At 32.8% G+C, this 2500-nt stretch overlaps 1 long non-coding RNA gene across 2 annotated transcripts in view; it reads right to left on the bottom strand.

Annotated features, from left to right (window-relative positions):
* The window catches only part of LOC106880414 (uncharacterized), a 75177-nt gene that overhangs the window by 35921 nt on the left and 36756 nt on the right, over positions 1-2500 (bottom strand). The window lies entirely within an intron of this gene.

Raw genomic sequence — 2500 nt, 5'->3', positions numbered from 1 at the left:
AGGAAATTCTTACATGTCCTGTGTCTTGAGGGTTAGTATGTTAAAAAATCGTGTGTGTTTGTATGCGTGTGTGTATGTATGTGTGTGTGTGTGCATACATTTTGGTGTTTGTCTCTAGACATTCTGACACTTCATACACACTCATACACACATATACACACATTAATACAATGAAAGTTCTGTTTTGGCTTAGGTTAACCCTTCTGCTTACATCTCGACATACACATATACGCATAACTACGCTACATAGACGAAGGTGAATTAACTGCAATATACTAACGCAATCATATTCGCAGCCACACCAGTTGCTTGAATATGTTAGAGTAATGCATCAGCTGAAGAGGTGCAATTTGTATGTTAATGCATCACAAGTGTTTGAATCTATATTCATTATTCCATTCAGATATTCCTGTATATCCTCCTAGAGTTATTGGCATTGAAATTTCAGGAAACGCACAAGAACATTAAGGAAGTATTTGCTATTTGTCTTTTAAATGCCTGATGGTGGCAACAATTATTAGAAAAGTAAAGGAGGAAAAAAAAAGAGAAAAAGGAAAATTATATTAAAAAGAGAAAAATATTGAAAAGAAATTTTCTGAAAAGCTCAATATTTACTGATATGCAAGCAAAGTAGATTTGCATTGTATAATAAAGGATGTGGGTACATACACACACATATATACATGAGTAGTATTATATAATAATAGAAATATTTGTATTTATATGTATGACTGTGCGTATATATATATATATATATATATATATATATATATGATATATATATTATATTTCCATATATACATATATGTTTATATGTATATATATATATATATATATATATATATATATATATATTATATTTCCATATATACATATATGTTTATATGTATATATATATATATATATATATATATTATATTTCCATATATACATATATGTTTATATGTATATATATATATATATATATATATATATATATATATATATATATATATATATATATATATATATATATATATATATAATATATTTCCATATATACATATATGTTTATATGTATATATATATGTATATATATATATATATATATATATATATATATATATAAATATATATATATATATATGTGTTTATAAATATATGCGCGTGTATAGATGCACTTACGAGCACACACACACACACACACACACACACACACTCACGGATATATACTTCAACTGACTGGGAAAAGTTAGAACAGATGAGATAAAATTCAGCTTTGTTGTAAAAAGAAGTGGTACTGCTGTAGCATTCTAAGTGAGGTAAGTGCAAGAACAGTACTTAGCTAGCATTTGTCGATCTGGATAATGCTTTTCATGGGATCGATCGCTCTGTGATCTGCTGGTTACTGAGAAAGCTAGAAATAGAGAAATGTTTGCGAGAGCCGTACATCCAATATAGAGAAGTCTGACAAATTGACAATTAGCAAGGGTTACAGTGACAAATTTAGTGTTCAGGCGCAGATCCGCCAGAGATCACTTCTCAGCACCCTTCCGTTATGACAACCTAGGTATGTAAATGGAATTGATAAGATATAAGACTGGCAAATAATAGAGGTACTTGGTATTCTGGGATATGTCCATGCATTCGAGATGATGAGAAGAATGAGCGTGATCGATTATAGAAGGCAACATAAGACATGGGAATAGAATGATGATAGTTCGAATACTTGGTGCAATCACCGAGTTCTGCGACAGTTGTGGGCTTCGCTCGGGTCTGAGTGATCAAGATTAGTACTTTATTCTACGGAACTCAAATGACTGAAACGCAGAATCGATCTCGGCAGGATTTGCACACAGACCACGGCGTCGAATGAATTTCGCTGCTGCCTTTATTTAGAGATTAGTTAAAACGTCACATTTTCCAACACACACATCTTCGCCTTCGCCGTTGTTGTTGGGGAACTGATAGAATCGTTAATTCGTCGGACAAAAGCATTTGGTGTCATAGACTGGCTCTTTCTATACCCTCACATCTATACCCTTGTGGATAATAAAAGAAACCACCACCACCGCTACCACCACCACCACCACCACCATCATCATCATAATCATCAGTATCACTATTGTTGTTGTTGATGCTGCTGTTCTTGTTATTTATGTTCTGAAGGCAGGGAACCGAAGAAAATGCTTAGCATTCCTTCTGGCATTACATACTGAGTTCAAATGCCGCCGAGGTGGATTTGTCGTTCATTCTTTCGGGGTCGTTGAAGTAAGTACCAGTTGAACACTGGGATCAATGTAATCGACAAGTCCTCTTCCCGTAAATTTTAGGCCTTGTGCCTATAGTAGAAAGGATTATTATTAAGGTTTTGATCTGCCATTACAAAAGAACTAAGTTTCTCGTGCGTTTTAGCTAGATACACTTATACTTGAAGTTCAAATGCCAACACAAATTGATTTTGTCTTTGGTTTTTTTTTTTTTTTACCAAAATTTAACAGAATATGCACAACCTCTACTG

This window comes from Octopus bimaculoides, chromosome 10 (genome assembly GCF_046866305.1).
Source record: "Octopus bimaculoides isolate indiv1 chromosome 10, ASM4686630v1, whole genome shotgun sequence".
In the NCBI taxonomy this organism is placed as follows: domain Eukaryota; kingdom Metazoa; phylum Mollusca; class Cephalopoda; order Octopoda; family Octopodidae; genus Octopus; species Octopus bimaculoides.
The sequence above is the reverse complement of the archived record's forward strand: the minus strand, read 5'-3'. Positions and strand labels throughout refer to the sequence as shown.